The following is a 15,170-nucleotide window of genomic DNA, read 5'->3' as shown; positions in this document are numbered from 1 at the left end:
CCATTCTGAAAAGACACATTAAAATCTACAAATTGGACCCTCCTAATTCTATTTCTACACTCCAAACCAATTTCTAATAATTGATTTTTGAACTCATTCTCCTCCTATTTCTACCAAAGTAATTTCATAATTATTTTTGGATTTTAGTGTTCATTATTAGTATTCGATACGATGTGTCATAGAAAGTATAGTCAAGTTTCCTTTCGCTCAATAAAATTAGTATTGTGATATATTAATGTTAAAAAAAAAAAAACGTTATATCTAGGAAGATATACGTGCATTAGATTGTTTAGAAAATAACTCACATGCAATGTCCCGCTCCAAATTGTGTGTATATATATAAAATAATTAATTTACTAATATCATGTTTATTAAATTGTACTGGATAACAATTAGATAGAATTAAAGAAAGTATATTATTCACAGTATTTTTATTTTATTATTATTATTATTTTTGGGGAGATTAATAAAATAAGGCATTGTCTTTAACGGTAGACGAAATGACAAAAATGGAGATTTAGCATGTCGTGATAATATTAATGAGACAAAATGAATGACTGATAAAAAATTCCACCAACAAATCAACATAATAATGAGAATGATGCATTTTATTTATGTTTACTTAAATAAGAGTACAACATTCAATAATCATAAGCATAAATGCTGCAGGAATAATTCTCCCTATCCCGGGTCAGGGACAGGGAGAAAGACAGGGGCACCACGTGGTGCCCCCCTATTGGAGGGGCGCCGGCCAGTCCAATAGGAGGGCGCCATGTGGCGCCCTGTCCTTGACCCGGGACAGGGAGCAGGGTTCATGCTGCAGGATCACTGATCACATAACTTTAGGTCTATATCTGAATTCTGATATTCCTTCATTTTAATGAGAAAAGACATCTGGAAATTCAGTTTTGACTGATATGGGGATTCTTACTGAGTGCATTCCATCCGCCCAAGTCAAGCTTCCGAATTAATATTCAGTGGTAATCTTATGAGATGTAGAAATTGTCACAGTATAAGCCATTGATCTCAGCTTAGGATTGAACAGCAAATACTTGGGATTTACATCCACAACAGTACCTTGAGGAGGATCAATAACTGCTTCATATTCGGAGTTGGGATTTCCCACATTTGTAACTGTTCTTTTCAGGGTGACTGAACCTTTGAGGTTTGGAATTGTGATGGAAGGAAGGTTCATATCAAGAATAGAATGATTGGCGGCACCACCATCACACGCTGGGTTTTTGCCCACAAGCTGTTCGATGGAAGTCTCATTGTAACCCATGGCACAGAGATAGTTTATATAATCTTGGGTTCCCATGTCATATACAAGTCCAGGATTTCTTGCACCATTTGGGTTGGTCACTCCACCTCCATAATCAAATGGATCAGCAATTTTTTTTGTATCTCCCCCAGCAAAAATTGGCTCTCCAGAATAGGGATCTGTTGTCCATGCTGCACATGTACATATATGATTAAAGATTAGAGAAAAATGTTACACTGAAACAGTTGTTATAATTGTCTGTGAAACAACCTGTAGTGACGAGTGCCGACTTAATGGCAGCTGGAGACCAATTGGGATGCATAGACTTGAGCAAAGCAGCAATTCCTGCCACATGAGGTGTCGCCATGGACGTACCACTTAAAAAGTCATATCCCCTTATGTTGTCTTCAGAGGTTATATATGCTGCTAATATGTCAACTCCTGGGGCTGCTATGTCAGGCTATATCATGTATGAATGAGTTGAATAACATGCTCTAATTAGTACTTGACATCAAACCAATATACATGTAATCCAGAAAGTTTTGAGATTTTTTGATACCTTTAGTACTGCTGAGGAAAGAGAATTAGGACAACGAGATGAGAAAGATACCACATTGGTTGAGGCATATTTACCAGTGTAAGTTTTGGTCGGTTTCAAACGTACCTTAGGGTCACTGTACCATTGTTAACAAGCATTTTGTTTACAAGAAGGCCCTGAAAAATTAAAGTAGAAGATGATGATATACCTCGTGGAGCGAATGTAATTTAGTATCTGAGTTCCGGTTTCGAATGTCACTTGAATGCACGGAGCAGTATCATAATATGAAGACAAGTCTTCGAAGTCTTGTTTGGCTGCAATAAGCCCCCGGCCACCAGCCTTGAGGACATTAATCTGAGCTTCCCTTATATCGTCCGCACCTGCTACTAAAGTGAAGCAGAGCACTATCTTCCCAGTTACCCAAGTATCATTGGATCTAATTTGTTCGCAATATCTACAAAAGTCATAGCAGGTGAACTTATCTCCCAAAAACTTCAAAATAAATAGTAAAATAAAACACCTTAAAAGCTAATATGTTTTTGAGTTTTAATTGGACAGACAGGTATAGGTTTAACTAATCCAAGATGTATACCGTGGGAATTCTAGATCCTCCCTATCTTTGTAAAACAATTCTACAAAGCCAGTGTCCTTTCCTACGTACATAGACTGACCCTGCAGATCATAAAAATGAATCAGTAGATGAAAATGCAAGAAATACGTTGATAACTCTATTTTTTATTTAAAAATTTTTTTTTTTTCAGAAATCCTAGAAAATTTACCACGAACTTTTGATTGTTTCCTAGCATGATGGTTGTGGGAAATGATCTATCCATAGTACTAGCTGCAACAGAAATAACCCAAGGTGCCACATTAACCACTGTTCCCGCGGTAGGCCCTGAATTTCCCCCAGCACAAACTATTATTATCCCACTGGCAACAGCGTGGAATGAGCCATAGTAAAACATATCACGCTTGTCAACTTCAGGGTACAGAGGCAAATCTATACCCAACGATACTGATAATACATTAACACCATCATCAATTGCTTCGTCAAAGGCTTTTAGAATGTCAGCAGATGAGGCCTTACCCATCCAATCAACTTTATACATGGCCACCCGTGCTTTGGGTGCCCCTCCCCGAACTGTACCGAGGCCAAGTCCACTGCGAGACACATTATTTACAAAAGAGCCACCTGCTGTGCTGGCACAGTGTGTTCCATGTCCATCTGAATCTCTTGCAGACAAAAGTTCGTTATTTTCTGCAGCATTGAATGTTCCTCGATATGAAGCAAGAAAACCATCTATGAAGTAACGAGCTCCTATCAATTTCTTGTTGCAGTGTCTTTTTGGATCAAATTTCTGTCCAGACTGACAGAAGCCCTTTCACCTTGATGGAATTGGCCCCAAGCCTTTATCATTGAATGATTCGGATTCCGGCCTTATTCCTACTTTCCATCCATGTCGAGATACGATATCAGAAATTTGCTTGACTTGAGCAAGAAAGAAGAAATGAAGAAGGAAACACACAGTCACGCACCTGAGTCAAGGACACCAATTATAACGCCATCTCCCATTTTGGCATCATATAAAAGATTTGTTTGAGAATAAGGAGAGAGACCAAGGTAATCCCAGCTCCTTGTTGTTTGCACCTTGTAAAAGCTATGAGGAAGGACATGAACCACACCCGGTAACTCTACAATAAATAAGAGGTTTGAAATTTCAGATGACATAACAAAAATAGATTTCACTGATAGAAAAAAGTATATGAGCCAGAATTTCCATTGATATACAAAAGCTTCTAATATGGTAAGGAGTTATTTTGTTCTATGATTTCCCATGAAGTGCACATTTAAAAGAAATTCAGTATCCGTAATAATACCTGCAATACTTTGTGCTTGAGATTCTGTCAGTTTGGCTGCAAATCCAGAGAAGCCATGTCTGTAACTGTATATCATCGAGTCGACCGATGCTTGTTTACTGTAATTGAGGCATAACAGGTGAAGTGTTGAATATATTGTTGAGTGAAAAAACAAGTAATCGAGAAAGCAATAAGCTAAATCCAAATAGAACCTTCCAAGAACAGAAGCAAGCATATCATGATGGGAAGAAGTAATGAGCTCCACGTCGTTGTGTTTTCTTTCTCCCAAATAAACAATATAAACCTGCATATATGTTAAACACAGGGATCAGTTTCAGGGGTAGTACTTAGACAAAGGAAATATTAAAAAAAAAAAAAAAAATGTAAAATAGAACACATACATCATATCAGATTCGCTACTACTTACTTGGATTTTAGAACCTTCATTTGCCAGAACAATGTTTTCCATGTTGAAAAATAATATAGAAACCAAAAGAAGAATGCACGAAGGGAATAAGCTGCATTTGTTTTGCCCCATCATTTTGCATGCATTCATATTCTGCATAAACAGGTATTTTGTTATGCCCTCTCTTATGAGCCAAGCAACAGGTATATATATATAAATTCTGTTTTAATGGTCGTCGTAGAGCATATTCCGTTCATGCACAATAGAGTGAAGTAGTTTTGTGTGTCATTTGCATTAGAATAACACTACAAAAAAATTGTTTGACCAAAAGAACATTGGATGGACGAATTCCTCCATACATAATAGAATCCTTTATTTTATGAGTAATACTACATCATTGTTTATAGATCGATATATTTATAGTGATGATATGGATTGTATTATCTGACTTTTAGGGGTGGTCATGGTTTCATTTTTTCTTAGAACCAAAACCCAACTATGAACCAAAGCCCCTTTTTTTCTTTTTTTTTTTTTTTTTTTTTTTTTTTTTTCATAATAGAATCCTTTATTTTATGAGTAATACTACATCATTGTTTATAGATCGATATATTTATAGTGATGATATGGATTGTATTATCTGACTTTTAGGGGTGGTCATGGTTTCATTTTTTCTTAGAACCAAAACCCAACTATGAACCAAAGCCCCTTTTTTTCTTTTTTCTTTTTTTTTCTTTTTTTTTTTTTTTTTTGTATGGAACCAAATCAGAACCTAACCATTTGATTCCGGTTTGGTTTGGCTTGATTTTAGTTTCATTACTAATAGAGAAAAAGAAAAGAGAGAATGAACATTTGAGGAAGAAAAATCTAATGATGAGGCTTCAATTTCAGAAATCCATACAAGCAGTAGTTATTGGTCTCCATGTGAGAGTAAGTGCATAAATTGTAAAATGAGAAATGAATTAGGGTCTCTAGTTTTCCCATTGAGAAATGAGAAATTGAAGGTACATGATCTTTTTGTTCAGATTATCAATTGAATTTTGAATTTTTTTTTATGTGAATTGTGATTCAATAATAATAATAATAATAATAATAATAATAATAATTATTATTATTATTATTATTATTATTGAGTTTGTTTCTTAGTTCTAGAACTAGAACCGAGTCAGAACCAAATTGTTCTCAACTCCAATAATCAAAATCATTAATTTTTGAATTGAATCGAACTGATGGTTAGGTTTGGTTCTGGTTTGATCAGATCATTTTGTCCCTCCCTACTGACTTCATTTTTATTTTTACTTTCCCCCCCTCAATCCTCATTATCAATCGGTACATCAATGATGTCCATAACACTTATTTTATATGGAAAATTTTGACTTTAAACATTGAAAACTGATGGTTGATGGCATAGAAACTTAAAAATATTATTAGGTAGCAAGTGTACCTCGTACATGACATCTTTATACACGTTTGTGTTGACAAATAAAATGGTGGATTATATTATTTGATTTCCTATTCCTTCCTTTTTTTTTTATCTTTCTATTTATTCCTCATTATCAATCTGTGAATCAATCTATACAAATGACATTACTCTAATTCTATATGAAAATTGTTTGACTTTAAAAATTGAAAACTGATGGCTGATGGCATAGAAATTTGAAAATATTGTTAGTTTGCAACTTGCAAGCATAGTTATTAAATCCGGACCGGACCGGCCGGTCCGACCAAAAACCTGGTGAACTGAACCCGTCCGAGTCTCATGAGGGGATTGTTCAACATTCAAATCGGTCAAAGACCGGACGAACCGGCCGTTTTTAATAAAGACCTGGTAAAGCGGTTTGAATTAACTTGGCGATTTACTATAAATGACCCAATTTTGATGATATGGGGAATTGATCCCTTGAGCTTTAGCAAAAAACACTCGTTACGAACCACTGGGATACAGTTAGTAGTTGTCTTAATGATTTATATTATAATATATATCACTTATTTTCAAGAATTTCAACCATTCCACTAAACTTCTATTGCTAATAGAAGAACTTAAAAATATTTTATAATATCAATTGTACGTAAAAATTTGGAAGATGTTCATTATTTTTGTGAAATATAATAAACTTTAAAATAAAAAATAATCGTCATTCACAAAGTATAACTCACAGTTATGAAAATCGAATCGGTCAGTTTGAACCGAGAATGGTTCAAACCTTGGCTTCCAAGGTTATATTTCATTTCCTCGATCATTTGGGAAATTTGTGATTTTTGGTCATATATTAGGAGTCAAACATACATATTTAGATTTAGCAAAATAGATTTCTTTTTACTTCAAAAATATATATTAATTAAAATTACAATTTAACAATGACCCATCGGTTCAACCAACGAGTCACTGGTTGAACCACTGACCCGATGACCCAATGATTTTTCCAGGTCGACTATCGGGTCGGCTTTAATAACTATGCTTGCAAGTTTTCCATGTACTTAACATCTCGATACAAATTATTTTATGTTTACAAATAACACGGCCCTAATTGTGACCATAGATTGACATACATATTGTTGACGGATACTAATAAATTGTATCCTTACCTCACCCAAAGCTAATGCATTAGATGGGAGTAACAAAATTCCTTATAAGCTCATTATCTACCTCTATTTAACCAATGTGGGATTTCGTAACGACCCCTCAACGAACATAGTACCTTATCATCTCGATCCCCTTCAATCACCTGTGTGTTTGTCTCTCTTCCTCAAATGCATTGACCTATGTTAGTCAGCTTGCACGTTTCCTCTTCAGACCCCATGGGGTTCTTTGAGTGCCAGGGCATCCGGCCTTGGGTTAGGAACTTAGACATCTAGCTTCAAATACTTGATTCATAGGTGACCCATTTGGACCAGGCCACCCTAGGTCCTTGATCTTAGGCATGTTAGCCTAGGCTATCCTCATGCGACTGGCTTGCACAGCTAGTCCTAGATCTTAGGCATGTTGGCCTAAGCTTCTGGCTCGACTAGTCCTAGATCCTACTCCTAACCTTCAGCCTAGGCTGCATTCGGGGCTCAGGCGTTTGGACTTGTCCACATGGAGGTGACTAGGACACCGCACAAGGTGGAGGCATAGCACTAGTATTGTTAATATAATATATATCATCACACTTGGTGTCGTTAGACTGTAAAGGCGTTTTTGCATTGAATTGAGTTATAGATGGATGACCTAGAAATTCTTGCCTAAATTGGAATGTTGAGGTGACTAGCCACTTTTAGTAGGAACCTAGGATAGTGCAATGTAGAATTATCGAGACACAGTACTGTGACTTCTCTTTCAGCTTCCAGTTGATTTCCAACTAGAAAAATTATGCCCAAATCACTATAATGATCTCTTGCATAATCCTGATGTCAGAACCATACACTCAAAGGCGAATCTAGGATTCGAAGTGAGAACAAACAGTCATCGGTTGATTGTTGATCACAAATACTTAAAATTAAATATAAGAATTATTTATGCTACATGTGAATATATATTGTTTTTGCGGCACTTGTTAACCGAGCGCTGTATATTATTCTTAATTCAAAGGAAGGTCGAAGGTTCGAAATTTGAATCATTTTATTTGCATTAAAACCACTAAACTTGAAGATATAAATTTTTACACTTGGTGGTCAGATGTCAAGGAATGCGATGATGGTCAAGTCCCCAACAATCTTAATAAGGGGTCAGGGGTTCGAATTCCCTCTCTTTCGTTATTTTTAGCAAAAATCATTGACTTAGAAAAATTGAACAACAAGACTTCCCATGTGGTTGTGGAAGCTTCAACCAACAATGCTAGATTTATGCCTTTGTTTTTTTTATGTATTGCCTTGTGATTCACTATCAGTTGGCAAATTTTGCCGATTATATTTTGAGATTCTACAAATAGTTACTTTTTGTAGTTTTTGCGATCTTGAAAACTTATCGAACTTGTCTTTGTTGATATCAATGACTATGCTTATAGGAAGAATTCGAACGGTCAAGATCTATCACTGCCTAATCGATGGTTCACGTCTCTCATCCAAACTTTCAAATATGCCTTTACTTTTTGCATCTTTACCACTTTCAGCATTTTTCTGCTTTATCTCATTTTTACAGTGATATTCTTGCTCATTCGTGACTCTGCTTTCTTTTACTATCATTCAAGACTTTTGATTTAGGTACGTACTTCTATTTTATCTTTCTTTTACACCTTGTTTTTCTTTACTTTTTTAAGAAGTGATTCAGAACACATTCCTTGGCTTTGAAGCTGTAAGGTCTAGATTTGTGGATACCTCTTCCAGTGCTATTTTTTCTTTGAAGATGTTCAATGTACTTGGAAAGTTATGCCACGCTAATATTATTTCTTTCTATTCCAAAGTTAACTTGGAATCCTAACTTAGGGTCGAAGTGTGTACCGAAGTATGCGCACTTTTGAAAAGTCCAGTAGCAATGTTGGAGAGGTCTATGAAGCCTCATAGTTTTACTTGTCGTAGCGAGAGGAATGTAAGTGAGATCTGGAGTTGATTTATCATCTCTAATGATATAGAATTATTGTGTTCTAAATAATAATAAATTACAGACTTTTCCTCCCAAGGCTGTACAGTCTCTCATAAACAATAGATGGATGTAGGGCTTAGAGTGCCCTTTTTATCATTTTTATAGTTTGCTATTATTTGTCAATGTTACATTGAATAAAGAAAGTGTTAATTCTAACTTTATTGGTGTTTCGTTTTTTAGGTTTCCTTACACTATTTCATTTATTTGTACACTACTATGAGGGTTGATTTTAATCTCGTCTACAAGCATCAGAAAATTTTGCCTGCACCTAAAGGTTTGGCCTTGCCTCTGAGAGTTCTAGGGATGCTAAGAATATATCTCCATGCGAGGGCAAAGGTGTGACTAGGTGAACTCCGCCCTCTCAAGGGGCTAGCGATTTGCATTTTACTATTGCTACTTTAACTCAAGGGTCTTCGCACTTGGAGTTTGGATCACCTTCATTGTCGGTCCTTGCTAGAGACTCTTCTAAAGGAACGATAACAATGCTAGGCAGGCTTAAGCTGATCATAGATCCTAAGTTTTATTCTTCTATCGCATCAACACTTGCCCCCTTTGTTTCTAGGGCGACTAAATTCTCTTATTTGTATTTTAATTCCTCTTGGGAGAAGTTTGCAGAAGGGCTAACCCCCACAGCAAACTAGAAACTTGATGAATGCTCATCTTTCTTGACTACACTTCATCATGACTAGTAGATAAAGTATGATGTTTATGTTTTGTAAGTAGACAAATTGGAGAAGAAAGCCAATTCTTTGGAGAAGAGGTGTGAAAATCTTCAAAAATAGTTGAGAATGAGAAGAAAAAGTCCAAAAAGATGAGCAGGGACACTAAGGTCTTTGCTACAAGGGAGGCTTCCTTGGTGGCCGACGTTAAATGGATCTCCAGAGATTTAGAGTTGGCCAAGGAAAGCCATTCAGTTTATGTTGTCAAAACTGATAGTAAGATTTTATGCCTTGAGGAACTTCAATTAGTTAAGGCCGATCAATATTCTATCTCCAAGGACCTTGACAAGGCTAGGAATGAAAAGGTGTTACTTCATAACCAGTAGGAAAGTACCGCTATAAATTAGCTCTTATGGAGTCTAGCATTTCTGAGGCAAAGCTTATTGAGGAGGCCATACAAGAGGAGGGTAATAAAGTTCTTGAAATTATTAGGAGTTTCCATCCTGAGATGGATTTCTTGGAGGCTCGTAGAAAGGATGCCGAGAAACCCTATCTTCTGAGGATACTCCGTTAACCATTGAGGCTTCAGACAACATGCCTACTTCTATCGAAACTACCCAACTTGGGAATCCTCCAATTGTTCCTCCTAGCGAGGCTATTGCTAGTGCTAAGCTAGCTGGCGCTCCTACTGATGTTCATCGTTCCTCCAAAATAAATATATCCTTTTGGGATAATATCCCAGTTAACTAATACGATCCTGCTTATGGGAATCTCTAGCTGTTGGTTAATATAGGTAGATAGCTTGCTTTTGTCTTATTTCTTTAATGAAATTTCATTTCTCTTTTATATAAAGCTGCTAATTGACGATTTATTAGTGAATTTTCATTGTTTACTTTATACGATTTCATTCATTTGGTTATCTATTTAGGCTCGCGTTGCCTTATTCATTTTTTTTCGTGTATATGCATAAATGACAATTATGTCTCAATAAATAATACATCGTGTTTGTGTTGGTTTTACATTTGAACAATGCAACTTACCAAATGTAACTTTATTAAATCATAGTAACAATATAAGGGCTACATATTACTATCTTGTCTCTTGCATGGCTTTCTTATTACATAAGTACTTCGCATGTTATTACAATATGTCATGACATTTGAATGTAGGTGGGCATGGTCTCGCGCGGTTTTGGCCTAATTTCCTCGTGTTTCTTTGAAGGATTTAACTTCTCCTTCAATGAAATTCCCTTGGTGGGATAAACTTTACCTTCAGTTGGAATTTCTTTGACGGACTAAGACTCGCCTTTGAATATCTTTTGACAATTGGTGGAAAGAGGCTTGCCTTTACATTTCCTTGCGTGACCTTTTTTCATGTCCAATCTTGGTTCGTGTTTCAAGTTCCCTACTTCCTTTTGTACTAGTAAAGTCATCCTTACTAGCGGCGATGTAGGTTGAAATAGGTCTTTCAACCTACCCTTTATAGAGTCAGATACTTGCATTCCTATGAAAGGATTTTCTAGTATGTTATTCTTCTTTTTCACCATAAGTATGGTGTTGCCCGCTAGGGCTTTATGGCTGTTTTCCTTAAAGGGCTGAAATATCATTCATGCACATCAGCTTACTTTCCTTTAATACTGACTATCCCTTGGGGAGTTTCGAATTTCAGGCACAAATGATGTATAGATGTTACTGGTTTCACCAGCTTTAGAGTAGGTCTTCATATGATATCATTATAAGTAGACTTGCTATCCATGATTAGAAAGTCCATGATCTTTGAAATGAATTTGGCTTTATATCGAGCTCAATCGTCAACGTAATCTGTCCTCTCAGGATCAAACTATTTCCAATGAAATCATATTGGAGTTCAACCATGGATATCTAAGAGTGATCGACCTGTATTTGATCAAATGTATTTCCAAACAAAATATTTACAGAGCTTCCGTTGTCCACTAGCATACGACTAAAGCTGTTGCTAGCTATTACAATCCACACTAACAATGCATATCAATGAGGATATATTATTCCATGCTCATCATTATTGAATGTAATTGGGAGAGAAACAATTTTAGAATTATCTTGAATCCAGTATACTAACTGTGCGACGCGAGCATAATTTCTTTGTGCGTTCATTGTTTCTCCACCTATTTAAGGGCCACGGATTATGGTGTTGATTTTCCTTACTGGAGTTTGAAAGCTGGAAGCGTTTGCTAGTGCTTGTGCTAGCTCGACCTGCCTTGGTGATGAAGTGCACAAGAGATTAGAGTTCATGGCAAAATGGGACCATCACAAGGCAAAAGTTGGCAAAAGGGGCAAATGATTTCATGATGACTTTAAGTTTGCTCGTTTTTGGCAAATCACCAGTCTAATTTGGTTGGAGCCGAGCCAAGGAATAAAACTCAGCGCCTTCGGCCCTGACGCAAGACCAATTTCGGGCAAAATTCATCGTTTAGGCCCTCGTTTAATCGTTTTTGCTATTTATGGTAATTTTCATTTTTGCAATATCTCTTTCCATGAAATTCAGATTTAGATTCCGTTTGTTGGAGGATGATCCCGAAGATAAGTATTTTCCATTTTAGTAATTATCTCATATTTTCCATTTTTGGAAAAAAAATATCATTTATTTTATTTTATTTTATTTTTCGGATTTTCCTAGGTTTTTTTCTATTTAATCAGTTGTAAGCCCTTAGAGGCAGTAGTTCTTGAATTCAATAAAATCTTCCTCGAGAGTTTTCTCAATTTGTGATTGTTCATCTTCCCTATAATATTTTCGCTACGTCAGTTGGTATCAGAGCCGAAATCGTTCCTTCACCATGTCGCCAATGAGACGTCCTGAAGCCCGTGATGCCCCGGTAGAGGAGGTACATAGACGTGATGAAGTCGCACAGCTACGTCAACAAGTGAAATTGTTGACCCGACAGATCGCTGCGCTTATGCCGCAGCAGCCTGCGCCTACAGGCCAACAGCTTGAGGATTCCGATGATGAGAATCCGTTTGCACCGCTTGAACAACAATTGGATCTGCCAGTTCATCGGAGAAGGGGTGGTCAGGAGGACAACCGATGTTGGGAATCAGGATTTAAGGTGGATATTCCAGAATTTCATGGTGGGTTGAGTCCAGAGGAATCTTGGATTGGGTGACTGCAGTGGAGGAGGTCTTGGAGTTTAAAGACGTTCCTGCCGATAAATGTGTGCCTCTCGTTGCAACGAGGCTTCGTGGGCGAGCAGCGGCGTGGTGGCAGCAGACTAAGGTGACAAGATCCAGGCTGGGGAAACCTAAGCTTGCATCGTGGGACAAATTGAAGAAACATATGAAGAAACAATTTCTGCCTTACAATTATGTGCGGACCATGTACCAACAACTGCAGAATCTACGTCAAGGTGGGAAAACGATTAGTGACTATACCACGGATTTTTATATGTTGATTACGAGGAATGAGATGATGGAGACGGAGGAGCAGTTGGTGTCATGGTACGTGGGTGGTCTTCGTCCCCAAATACAGGATACTCTCAACATGTTTGATCCTGTGACAGTTTCTGAAGCACATCAGAGGGCAATACAGATAGAAAAGCAACAGTCCAGGAAAACTACTAGTCCTTTCATTGCAGGGAGTTCTTCTAGTAACCCACAACAGCAGGTGGCACGTCCTGGTAATCTTGCCCAATCTGGTCCTCCTAGAACAAATCCTGCCCAACAACCAACACGTCCTGGGGCTGGTATTCGTTGTTTCGGATGCGGAGTTATAGGCCACAGGCAGTCTGAGTGCCCAAAGAATCCGCGCAGGGGACTCTTTGTTGATGAGGGAAATGACGATTATGAAGGTCCGCCTGTATTTGACGGTGAGGGCAGAAAAGAAGCAACAGAAGAGGAAGAGTTTGTGGTTGGTGATGTGGGTCAGGCACTGGTGGTGAGGAGGAGTTTCTTGACTCCTTTGGAGAATAACACTGATTGGTTGCGTAATAATATCTTTCAATCAACATGTACTGTTCGAGGGAAGGTGTGCAAATTTGTTATTAATTCTGGTAGTTGCGAGAATGTGGTGGCTGAGGAGGTCGTTAAGAAGCTGGGTTTGCAGACTGAGAAACATCCCAAACCTTACAAATTAGCCTGGCTGAAAAGAGGCAATGATGTAGAAGTGTCTCAACGTGCTAGGATCAGCTTCTCCATCGGACCTACCTACAAGGATCAGGTCTTATGTGATGTAGTAGAGATGGGTGCATGTCATTTACTATTAGGGAGGCCGTGGCAGTTTGACAAGCACTCACTGCATGATGGATATACCAACACGTACAGCTTTCTGTTTGGGGGAAAGAAAATTGTGTTACTACCGGATAAGGGTTCAGTACAGACAGTTGGGAATAATGCCAATTTACTGACCAGAAAGAAGTTCGAGACAGAGATGGAGGAGTCTGGAGTAGTGTATGTATTGATTGGAAAGTCGGTTAATAGTGAGCATGAAGTCCCTCTCGCAGTTCAGCCATTGCTAAAGGAGTTTCATAAGTTTTCCCAGAAGAGCTTCCTGATGGACTACCACCACTGCGGGATATTCAGCATCAGATTGACTTGGTGTCTGGAGCTGCCCTACCTAATCGAGCGCATTACAGAATGAGCCCCACTGAGCATGAAGAGTTGCGCAGGCAAGTTGAGGAGCTTCTGGCAAAAGGACACATTAGGGAGAGTCTTAGTCCTTGTGCTGTTCCTGCTCTTCTCACACCGAAGAAGGATGGCATGTGGCGCATGTGCGTGGATAGTAGGGCAATTAATAAGATTACGGTGCGTTACCGCTTTCCTATTCCCCGCCTAGATGACTTGTTGGATCAGCTTACCGATGCTTGTGTGTTTAGCAACCTTGATTTGAAGAGTGGGTACCATCAGATTCGGATCCGACGTGGGGATGAGTGGAAGACCGCATTTAAGACGAGGGAAGGATTGTACGAGTGGTTAGTCATGCCCTTCGGCCTCTCAAATGCGCCCAGTACATTTATGCGGGTTATGAATCAGGCTCTTCGCCCATTCATCGGTAAATTTCTTGTGGTCTACTTTGATGATATTTTAATTTATAGTGCTAATGATGATGAACATGTCCGGCACCTTCGGGAAGTTCTTTCAGTTCTTCGCAGGGATAAATTCTATGCTGCAGTGAAGAAGTGTTCCTTTCTCACTGATAGTGTGGTGTTCCTGGGTTATGTGGTGTCGAATGTGGGGCTAGCAGTTGATACATCTAAAGTAGAGGCGATAAGTCAATGGCCACAACCCAAAACTGTCACTGAGGTGCGGAGTTTTCATGGCCTTGCTTCCTTCTATCGCAGGTTTATACCGCATTTCAGTAGCATCATGGCACCTATTACAGATTGCATGAAGGATGGTAGGTTTCAGTGGACTCACGAGGCAGTCATCTTTCCAATTGATTAAGCAGAAGTTGACTACTGCTCCAGTTTTGGTGCTGCCTGACTTTACCCAACCATTTGAGCTGCATTGTGATGCTTCGAAAGTGGGTATTGGTGGTGTACTGAGTCAGAACAACCGCCCTGTTGCATATTTCAGTGAGAAGCTTTCTGGGTCGAAGTCTCGGTACAGTACTTATGATGTGGAGTTCTATGCAATAGTCCAGGCCGTTCGACATTGGCGTCACTATTTGTTTCATAAGGAGTTCATTTTGTATACGGATCATGATGCCCTTAAACACCTTGGTACTCAGGATAAGGTTTCTGCTCGACATGCCTCTTGGATTGCTTATCTACAGCAATTTACTTTTGTGATCAAGCACAAGGCAGGTGCCCTTAACAAAATTGCGGATGCGTTGAGTAGGCGCCAAACGCTCCTTACAGAAATGCTAGTGGAGGTTCCAGGTTTTGACAGGGTGTGTGACTTATATGCTACTGACCCATACTTTTC

At 38.3% G+C, this 15,170-nt stretch overlaps 1 pseudogene; it reads right to left on the bottom strand.

Annotated features, from left to right (window-relative positions):
* Nucleotides 1–590: 590 nt before the first annotated feature.
* Nucleotides 591–4,268, bottom strand: LOC111395938 (annotated as a pseudogene).
* Between the last annotated feature and the right edge of the window lie 10,902 nt (nt 4,269–15,170).

Source organism: Olea europaea, chromosome 1 (assembly GCF_002742605.1).
Source record: "Olea europaea var. sylvestris chromosome 1, O_europaea_v1, whole genome shotgun sequence".
Classification (NCBI taxonomy): domain Eukaryota; kingdom Viridiplantae; phylum Streptophyta; class Magnoliopsida; order Lamiales; family Oleaceae; genus Olea; species Olea europaea.
Note: the sequence above shows the minus strand (reverse complement) of the source record. Positions and strands in the feature narration are given on the sequence as shown.